A 10,434-nucleotide genomic window follows, 5' to 3' on the forward strand; every position below is an offset into this window, starting at 1 on the left:
GCAGAGCCGGGATTAAAACCCGGGTCTTTCTGACTCCCAAGTCTGTGCTCCATCTGCTAGGCACACTACTTCTCCTGCATCTGCTCCAGGGCTTAGTATAATGCTTGGCATACAGTTGAATGGTTAACTCAAATATGGCAGTTATTATTTATTTATTATTATTTAAGTTTCTATGGAATCTTAAAGTTCTCAAAGCAGAGCCCGGGGAAGGGGCAGGGTCTTGTCTTATGCTGTTGAGTCATCTCTGATGACGCCATGGACACAGCTCTCCCAGAACGCCCCACCTCCATCTGCATCATTCTAGTAGTGTAACCATTGAGTTTTCTTGTTAAAATGTGGAAATGGTTTACCATTGCCTTCTCCATGCAGTCTCTGCTCTTGACTCTCTCCCATGGTGCTGCGCCCAGCACAGGTGAGTTTTGACTCATAGCTGTTTGCCTTCCACACACTAGCCACTGCCCAAGCTAGGAATGGAATGGGTATGCCTCTGCTCGACTCTCCCTCCCATAGCCAAAACTGGCAGAGTATGGAAACTCTCCAGGTGTGATCCTTAGAGGGGAGGGGAAGGATAGGGAATATCATAAATGTATTAAAACCTAGAAACTTTGGGAATTACCTTAATTATGCTTTATTGCATTGGCATTCCAAGGAAAGTTATTCAGTGAATTCATTTTAAAGAAGTCAGTTCAGGCAAAACTCTCACTAAGGCCTATGATGGGGAGAAACTGAAAATGCCTTCATAGGAATCTTTGGTTCTTCAGAGGGAGCTAAATACCTACTCATTTCAGATCAATTTATATGGCCCATCTGTTGTTTTATTGGGTAAAAATACTTTCAAACTGCCAGCGCAGGGGATAATGAGCCAATGACACCTGCTTATCCTGGGAATCAATACTTCTGTTTCTGTAAACATGGGAAATCAATGATCACATAAAACATGTGGTGTCACAGACTCACTTTTTTCATATCTTTGTAATAATAATAATAATAATGCTGGTATTTCTTAAGTGCTTACTATGTGCAAAGCACTGTTCTAAGCATTCATTCATTCATTCCATCACATTTATTGAGCACTTACTGTTTGCAGAGCACTGTACTAAGCACTTGGGAAGTACAAGTTGGCAACATATAGAGACGGTCCCTACCCTACAGCGGGCTCACAGTCTAGAAGGGGGAGACAGAGAACAAAACAAAGCATATTAATCACTGAGGGAGATACAAGGTAAACAAGTTGTCCCATGTGGGGCTCACAGTCTTCATCCCCATTTTACAGATGAGGTAACTGAGGCATAGAGAAGTTAAATGACTTTCCCAAAGTCACACAGCTGACAAGTGGTGGAGGCGGGATTAGAACCCACAACCGCTGACTCCCAAGCCCGGGCTCTTTCCACTAAGCCATGCTGCTTCAGTGGTAATGAAAATACCATTTTAATGAGAGGAATGGTCAGCCCAATTCTTGCACTCCCTTTCATTCCCAGAGACCGCCTACCCTGAGAGATAGAGATTCCAGAAAAGCTAAAAGCAATATTAACTGTGATTTTTTTTGACTTCCCTTGTTATATTAAGACAATGGGATATAAATTTACTCCAGGAGTTTGCTCACCCTGACTAGTAAGTCCTTAGAGAATTTTGGAGGGAATTCTTTTTCATTTCATTTTGCTGCTAAATTAAGGTGGCATCCTGGATAGAGCATGGGCCTGGGTCTTCTAGACTGTGAGCCCGTTGTTGGGTAGGGACTGTCTCTATAAGTTGCCGATTTGTACTTCTCAAGCACTTAGTACAGTGCTGTGCACACAGTAAGCGCTCAATAAATACGATTGAATGAATGGATAATCCTGGCTCAGCCACTTGTCTCCTGTGTGACCTTGGGCAAGTCACTTCACTTCTCTGGGCTTCAGTTCCCCTATCTGTAAAATGGGAATTAAGACTGTGAGACCTATGTGGGACAGAGAGTGTGTCCAATCTGATATCTTGTACCTACCCCAGCTCCTAGAATAGTGTCTGGCATATAGTAAGCACTTAAAAATACCATAATTATTATTGTCATTATTATTATTACTTCAAAACTTTTGTATTGTACTCTTCCAAGTACTTAATATAATGATAATAACAAAACAATAATGATTATGGTACTTGTTAAGCATGTACTAAGCACAACTCCAAGCACTGGGGTATATACAAATTTATCAGGTTGGAGACAGTCCCTGTCCCACAAGGGGCCCACATTCTTATCCCTATTTTACAGATGAGGTAATTGAGGCACAGAGAAGTTAAGTGACTTGCCCAATGTCACAAAACAGACATGTGGTGGAGCTGGGATTAGAAACCAGGTTCTTCTGATTCCTAGGACCATCCTCTATCCACTAAGCCACACTGCTTCTCACACAATCAATCAATCAGTGGTATTTACTGAGCACTTACTATGTGCAGAGCACTGAACTAAGGACATGGGAGAGTACAAAACAACAGAGTTGATAGACATGTTCCCTGTCCATAATGAGCTTGCAGTATAAAGTGATGGCATAGTAAACACTTAATAAATACCACTGATTGATTTAGAGAAAGGCTAGAGTTGTATTCAGACCAACATGGCTCAAAGAGACATGAATGTGTGAGGTTCAGTGATATTGTAGCTGAGCACATTGCTATGAGTACCACACTAGACTGTAAACTCTTGGTGGGCAGGGATTGTGCCTACCAGTGCTATTGTACTCTCCCAAAAGCTTAGTACAGTGCTATGTAAGTGCTCAATAAACGTCATTGATTTGATTGATGGGTGGGACTGTGGACATTATGGTCAGGGAAATCAATCTATCAGTGGTATTTACTGAGCACTTACTGTGTGCAGAACACTATACTAAGTGCTTGGGAGAGTATAACAGAGTTGTTAAGACAAATTTCCTGCCCACAGTGAGCTTGCAGTCTAGATGGGGAGGCAGGTATTAATATAAGTAGCTAATTCATAATATAAAAGCATAAGGATACAAGGTAGTCCAGAAGGGAACTCTGCTACGTTTACTATGAATGAAACAAAAGTTGTGATTTCTTTGACAGCCTGGTGCAGCAGGGACTTCTTGGCCATAAGGGAGTGGATTCAGGACCTCTGATTCCCAAGTCACAGTCCCAGATGCAAGTCAGTGAAAGGAGAATTCTCCTTTCGCTACAGCAGTTTTTTTTAAATGGCATTTGTTAAGCACTTACTTCGTCCCAGGTACTGTACCAAGAGCTGGGGTAGAGACAAGCTAATCAGGATGGACACAGTTCATGTCCCACATGAGGCTTACAGTGGTAATCCCTATTTACAGAAGAGTTAACTGAGGAACAGAGAAGTTAAGTGACATGCCCAAGATCACACAGCAGAAAAGTGGCTCTGCTCCACCCAACACCACCTATTTTTATCCATTTACCTGGTCAGTCTTCAGCACTAGTTGTTGTTCATCCAGCAGTGTTTATTGAGCACCTGCTATGTTCAAAGTCAGGCATGAAAAGCTCTGGGAAACAACATACAGATGAGGATTAGACACGGCCCCTGCTCTTCTGTAATTCTCCAACCCCTACCTGAAGGATACCTGAAGCTCCAGCAAAGTTTACACATCAATGCACTCAAGAGGGGTTGCCAGAACTGTTATTTGTGCTTGGGCCTCTGATTGGGCCTGAGGGAATCACAGTCTCCTGAAGGTTGGACTTAGTAAGGCTGGATGGGGAAAGCATAGAAGGAGATGTACCATACTCATCAAGGAACCGTAATGATAAAGGAGTGTCTATTTCTTAATAGTATTAAGTGCTTAATGCATGTCAAGTCCTTTTCTAAGTGATGGGGTAGAAACAAGTGGATTAGATTGGACACAGTCCCTGTCCTGAGAGGGGCTCATAGTCTGAGTAGGAGGGAGAACAGGAGAACTGAGGCACAGAGAAGTTAAGTGACTTGCCCAAGGTCCCACAGCAAGCAATTGGCAGAGCTGGAATTAGAACCCAGGTCCTCTGCTCCCAGGCCCATGCTCCTTTCACTAGATCTCGCTGCTTCTCATTTTAGGGGTCATAGATCCTGGGCTCAGGCAGGAGGTCCTGGACCAGTGGGGTGACACTCCTTATTTAGGGTTTGGGGAAATCTGATCCATTGAAAAATGCAGCTAATAGGCTGTGGGTGATAATAACTGTGGTATTAGTTAAGCACTTACTACGTGATGAGCGCTGTTCTAAGCCCTGGAGATCATTAGGAGCTGTTTTGAATGGCATCCACTGATGAGCATGTTCAAAGATATCCAAGCACCGAGGAAAGGCACGAGGAGGGCAACGCTTCCTGCTGGCAGATGTGCAACCACAACAAAATTGCCAGCTGGTTTGGGGTGAGCCCCGACCTGAGACAGGAGTGGTTACCTGTCTAGTTTTATACTGAATGATCCATTTTTCAGCAGGTCTATCCCCTCTCCAGTACTTTTATTTTTTAACTCAGCTTCTCTCTGTTGGCATTTATTAAGCACCTACATGATGCCACCTACGGTGTCAGAGACTCTGAAACTCTGTTCTGAACACACTCCAATAGAAAAAAAGATCCTGTATTTCCCTTTTAACCAGTACTCTCCCCACCTCCTTAGCTTCATATTCTAATTCCTAGACAAGAAGAGTGGTCAAGAATTTAGGGCTAGTGTTTCCTGAAGTGCCTAGGTGATAGATTTGGAGAAATACAACTCCCACAGTAAAGAGGGTTAGGCAGGAAGAAGGGAAGAGCTGGGATGGCCAGATCAATGAAATGAACAGGTAATTATAAAAATCTCATTTTAGTCCACAATTGCAATTCTCTCCCCGCTCCAAACCGTTTACCGGGCCTGCTAATGGGAGGCAGCATTGACTGATTCGAGTTTCAGCTCCTTTCCCTCCTCTATCTAGCCTTGTTGATAAAGGCATGGAAAGATGGACCCAAGGAAGTTATGTAGACTGCAAACAGCTTGCATAGATGGTCTCCCCCAAATCACCTTCTCCATTTCTTAAAACAAGCCACCAGGGTAAAATTAGTTCCTCATCACTTGGTAGAAGGTAGCAGATAGAAATGAGATGAGGCTTGCGAGCTGAGACTTGGCGATGCAACAGGGAGAAGTGATTGGTGCATCTCCCCAGCGAGAGTGTAAGCTCATTATGGGCAGGGAAAGGTGCCTACCAACTTTATTACTGTGCTCTTCCAAGTGCTAGTACAGTGCTCTGCATACAGTAAGAGCTCAACAAATGCAATTGATTGATTGATTTCTAAATCCCATTTCAGACTCCTCATTTTTGAAATCCAGTCTTCCTTCCCCATGTGACCCTTGCGGAACTTCACCTGCCGGATCTCATGATACCATTTAATGGTATTTGTCGAGTGATGGGCATGAAAGACCAGCCAAACCCATAACATGATTCGTCCACTGATGTTTCAGGACTGATTCTTCTTAAACCCATCCCTGTTCAGGATCAGTTTTTGGATAAATCTTTAATTCAGGTCTGCATCTTGGGTATGTTTGACCGCCACTGAAGAGTTCAGTGATGTCGTTAAGACCTGTGTCATGGATGGTGATGCTTGGCTTTCAGGAAGGTTTGCCCAGTGCAGGTTAATTCACAACCTTACTTCTTTCAGCTAACTGTCAGTCCTTGGCTCTTTGTTGATTCTGAGAAGCAAATCCTAATCATCTCCATGTATTGGGTGTATGCTTCAAGAGCACAGTTATCAGCTCATAGGAGTCTCTGGATGACTGATTCAGAGATTTTCACCAATGTTGAGTTGAAAGAATTTCCCAGAGAATTGGATTTGTTTTCTGACACCATCTTCCAGATTTCTGGTTGCGTACTTAAGCCTGGCAATGTAGAAAAGGTTGAACAAGACTCGACCTAATATATAGACTCCAACCCAGCGATTAGTATAGTGCTTGGCACATAATAAGTATTAAACTACATAGTAAGTGCTTAACTAATACCACAATTATTATTATTATAGCTGGAGATGGGAAGAGGAATGTCAGTCAATCCACCAGTGGTATTTATTGAGCACTTACTATGTGCAAAGCACTGTACTAGGCACTTGGGAGAGTATAATACAATGGAAGTGGTAGGCAAGGTTCCTTCAGTTCTGATGCATCTATCTATATCTTTGTGGCCCAAGTTTAGGATCTGGTATACTTCTCAGCACAGGCAAACTTTTTAAAAGTTGCTAGAGTTGTGGTCTGCTCATGTCAAATGCTTTAGAAAGTTATTCAAATGCTGTAGTTGGGTCTTGACGTTGTGTCTTTCACTTCTGTAGCTGATGGGCAAGAAAAATCATGTTTCCTTGAGGACCAGGATTGTATCTACAGTACCCATATTGTAGTCTCTCAAGCATTTTGAACAGTGGTTGGATTGATGTCCACTGCACCCTGCTTCGTTTGAAAACACGGTGAGGTTTGTGGGAGGACATGGTGAATGATGCTATTCAGTGATTGGTCCACAGCTCTCTAGACGGTGAACTCAACATTAGACTGTGAACTCTTTATTGGTAGGGTCTGTATCTGTTGTTGTACTCCTCCAAGCTCCTAGTACAGTGCTTTGCACACAGTAAGTGCTCAATAAATATGATTGAATGAATGACTGAGGACTAGACTCTGTCTATGAGCCCCATGTGGGACAGAGACTGTGTCCAACCCCATTTGCTTGTATCCACCCCAGTTCAGTGCCTGGCACAAAGTAAGTGCTTAACAAATACCATTATTATTATAAGCTCCTTGTGGGCAGGGGATGTGTCTGTTTATTGTTGTATTGTACTTTCCCAAGTGCTTAATACAGTGCTCTGAACAGTAAGCACTCAATAAATATGATGGAATGAATGACTGAGGACTCTGACTAGAGACTTGTCAACAATGGAGAGCAATGAAATCCTCTGACTGCACCTTTAGTCAGCTCTCACTACTTTTCTCGAAGAGAGTGGTATTTTTGAAATCCTGTGAGGGAAACAATAATAATAATGATCATGATAATTATGATATTTGTTAAGTGTTTACAATGAACTAACCCTGTACTAAACGCTGGGATAGATACAAGATAATTAGGTCGGATGCATTCCCTGTCCCACATGTGACTCAAGGTGTAACTAAGAGGGAGAACAGGTATTGGATCCCCATTTTACAGCTGAGGGAACTGAGGCACAGAGAAATAAAGTGACTTGCCCAAGCTTACACAGCAGGTGGGTGGCAGAGCCGGAATTAGAACCCAGGTCCTCTGATTCCAGGCCTGTGCTCTTTCCACTGGGATTGGAACCCGGCTTCTCTGATTCCCAGGCCCATGCTCTTTCCTCTGGGCCAGGCTGCTTCTCGTAGTTTTCCCTCAGTGCTCCAGATGTTGGGAAAAATCCTGTGCAGACATATGAGTAGATATCTCCTCTCTGCTTGCGGTTCTCAGCAGATAAACCATTGAATATCCCGGGGCTTTGCCAATCTTCATGGCTCTCACTGCGGTGGTGACTTCATTAAGTGCTGGCATGAAAACCTGGTTTTCACAAGTTGGCAGGTAAACTATTCTTCCTAAAGCATCATCTTAAATGATAGAAGCTCTGTTAAAGTGATTGCTGAAGTTCATTTGCCATCTTGTGAGCTATACCCCTGTCTGTGATGAGGGTGCACCATCTGCACTCTTCAGTAATGCTGTGGTAGTGTGAATGGGTCCATTTACTTGTCAAGGGTACACTTACATAGGAGAAAAAGGATAAGCAAGGGACCTAAATAAACCACTCTTATTCAATCAAATGTTTGTTGGGGGTAACAGTGCTTGAAGAGCTATTGTTCTTTCTGCAGTTATCTTGGCTACCCCATAATAACTGTGCAATTTAAGTGCTTACCCTGTGTCAAGCACTGTGCTAAGAGCAGGGGTAGATACAATATTATCAGGTCAGACAGAGGCCGCACCTGGGGCTTACAGTGGAGTAGGAGGGAGAACAAGCATTGAATTCCCATTTTACAATTGAGGAAGCTGAGGCCCAGAAAAGTTAAGTGACTTGCCCATAGTGACACAGCAGGGACCTGGTAGAGCCAGGATTCGAACCCAGGTCCTCTGACTTTCCAGGTCCATAGTCTTTCCATCCACTTCTCAGGGTCATACCTGGAGAGTTTCCAGTACTCTACCAGTCTCGACTACTGGAGGGAGAGTCAAGCAGAGGCACATCCATTCTATTCCTAGCACGGGCAGTGGCTAGCGAGTGGGAGGCAATCTGCTACAAGTCAAAACTCATCTGCACTGGGCAGCAGTGGCCAGGGAGAGAGTCGAGGGTGGAGACTCAGGTTTACTGTGCGAAAAGATGAAATGGTAAACCGCTTCTGTATTTTGACCAAGAAAACTCTGTGGAAACGCTACCAGAATGATTGCAGACGGAGGTGGAGTGTTCTGGGAGAGATGTGCCCATGGCGTCACTATGGGTCCGACATGACTCAACAGTAACAGCAACTGTTTCCATAAGACAACAGCAACTCTTTCCACTAGGCTATGCTGCTTGCTACCATAGTCTGGCCGTTTAGCGGACAGAACAATCCAGTTCCTTCTGTTGTCCTTATAGCCCCAAGTCTTCTTATTCTGCTCATTGTGCAGTAGAGGCTTAGGAAAGGAGTAGCCTCCTGGTGCCCAGTCTTACCAGAAGAAGAGCAAGAGTAGGGAGTGAGGTGTTAGAGAACCAAGCCAACTCAACCCCTTTTTTTAAAAATGGCATTTGCTAAGTGCTTACAATGTGCCAGGCACTGTGCTAAGCTCTAGGATTGATACAAGCTAATCAGGTTGGATTCAGTCCATGACCCACATGGGGCTCACAGTCTTAATGCCTATTTTACAGATGAGCTAACTGAGGCACAGAGAAGTGAAGTTCCTTGCCCAAGGTCACAGAACGTGGAGGTGGAGGACAACCCAAGTCTTTCTGACTTTCAGGACTATGCTCTAACCAATAGGCAACACTGCTCCTATGCATCCAACAGGGATTAGAACCCAGGTCATTTTGACATCCAGGCCCACGCTCTACCCATTAGGCCACATAGCTTCTATGAATAGAGCCATGCAGTCTGCACGGCTGTCTCTACAATCCCTATTTTGCAGCAGCCTTGCCTGAAGGGACCCTGCCCTTCCTCCCACTCAAGCCCTTTAAGGTCAGCCCTACACCAAACTCAGCAAGATTCCATCAACACCACGACAGAATCCAAACCTGAAAGGCAGCCTCTGCTCTTGCCTCCTGACAACATCTCTGCAAGAACCGCAAGATGAAGGAGATAATGGTGAGAGGGTTCTTTTACCATGCTGATAATTACTCTGCAATACCAGCTCTTTAATTGCCAAATAAAAACTTTTGCTCCACCCATGACAGATTTATAGCTGAAATGCCTTATTATGATTTATGCAGGGCCTTGCTTGCAAGAGAGGGAGGGTTGAGTGCTTTGTTCTCACTTCTGTTTCTTTAGCTTGGTTGTCTTGAGGCAATACTGAGTTTTTCAGGATTGAAGAGTATTTTCATCCTTCTTTCCTTCCCCTTCCAGTTTCTAGGCTACCGCTCACTCCCTAAAGCATGGTGCTCTGGAAGGGAAGTAGTGTGCTGTAGTGGATAGAGCTTGGGTCATGGAGTCATTTGGACCTGGGTTCTAATCCTGGCTCCACCACTTGTCTGTGGTATGACCTGGGTCAAGTCAATTAACTTCTCTGTGCCTCAGTTATCTCATTGGAAAAATGGGGATTAAGACTGTAAATCCAGTGTGGGACAGGGATTGTGTCCAACCTGATAAGCTTGTATCTCCACCTGTGCTTAATACAGTGCCTGGCACATAGTAAGTGCTTAACAGTATGGCCTAGTGGTAAGAGCATCGCTGGGAGACAGAGGATTTAGGTTCTAATCCCGGCTCCGCCACTTGCTTGCTGTGTAACCTTGGGCAAGTCACTTATCTTTTCTGTGCCTCAGTTCTCCTGTTCTCCCTTCTACTTAGACTTTGAGCCCCATGTGGGACAGGGACCTTGTCCAACCTAATTCACTTGTATCTACCCCTCTAGCAGCATGGCTCAGTGGAAAGAGCATGGGCTTTGGAGTCAGAGGTCATGGGTTCAAATCCCAGCTCTGCCAATTGTCAGCTGTGTGACTTTGGGCAAGTCACTTAACTTCTCTGTGCCTCAGTTACCTCATCTATAAAATGGGGCTGAAGACTGTGAGCCCCCCGTGGGACAATATGATCACCTTGTAACCTCCCCAGTGCTTAGAATTGTGCTTTGCACATAGTAAGTGCTTAATAAATGTCATTATTATTACTATTACCCCAGCGTTTAGAACAATCAATCAATCAATCGTATTTATTGAGCGCTTACTATGTGCAGAGCACTGTACTAAGCGCTTGGGAAGTACAAATTGGCAACACATAGAGACAGTCCCTACCCAACAGTGGGCTCACAGTCTAAAAGGGTGAGACAGAGAACAGAACC

At 44.2% G+C, this 10,434-nt stretch overlaps 2 non-coding genes across 2 annotated transcripts; one reads left to right on the forward strand and one right to left on the reverse strand.

Moving 5' to 3' along the window:
* Positions 1-422: 422 nt before the first annotated feature.
* Positions 423-559, reverse strand: LOC119929385. Its single transcript, XR_005451511.1, has one exon. It is a non-coding gene; the product is annotated as a small nucleolar RNA SNORA7 (small nucleolar RNA).
* A 7,517-nt stretch (positions 560-8,076) lies between these two features.
* On the forward strand, positions 8,077-8,214 carry LOC119929267. Its single transcript, XR_005451399.1, has one exon. It is a non-coding gene; the product is annotated as a small nucleolar RNA SNORA7 (small nucleolar RNA).
* Positions 8,215-10,434: the final 2,220 nt, after the last annotated feature.

This window comes from Tachyglossus aculeatus, chromosome 5 (assembly GCF_015852505.1).
Source record: "Tachyglossus aculeatus isolate mTacAcu1 chromosome 5, mTacAcu1.pri, whole genome shotgun sequence".
NCBI classification, from domain to species: Eukaryota; Metazoa; Chordata; class Mammalia; order Monotremata; family Tachyglossidae; genus Tachyglossus; species Tachyglossus aculeatus.